We start from the raw sequence: 297 nt of genomic DNA, 5'->3' as shown, positions 1-297 counted from the left end.
ATTTATTAATTTAATAACATGGTTTGGTAAACCCAAACTAAGCAATCAATAATTATTATACGTGAAATGAATGATTCGAGAAAAAGAGCTTGAATCAAAGATCACGTATTGCAAAATAAGATATATAGAACTGTAGTAGGCAAATAAGTAGATAGATAGATGGATAGATAGATAGATAGATGGATACATACATAGATAGATAGATAGATAGATAGATAGATAGATAAATAGATAGATAGATAGATAGATAGATAGATAGATAGATAGATAGATAGATAGATAGATAGATAGATAGAT

This window comes from Lucilia cuprina, chromosome 4, assembly GCF_022045245.1.
Source record: "Lucilia cuprina isolate Lc7/37 chromosome 4, ASM2204524v1, whole genome shotgun sequence".
NCBI lineage: Eukaryota > Metazoa > Arthropoda > Insecta > Diptera > Calliphoridae > Lucilia > Lucilia cuprina.
The sequence above is the reverse complement of the archived record's forward strand: the minus strand, read 5'-3'. Positions refer to the sequence as shown.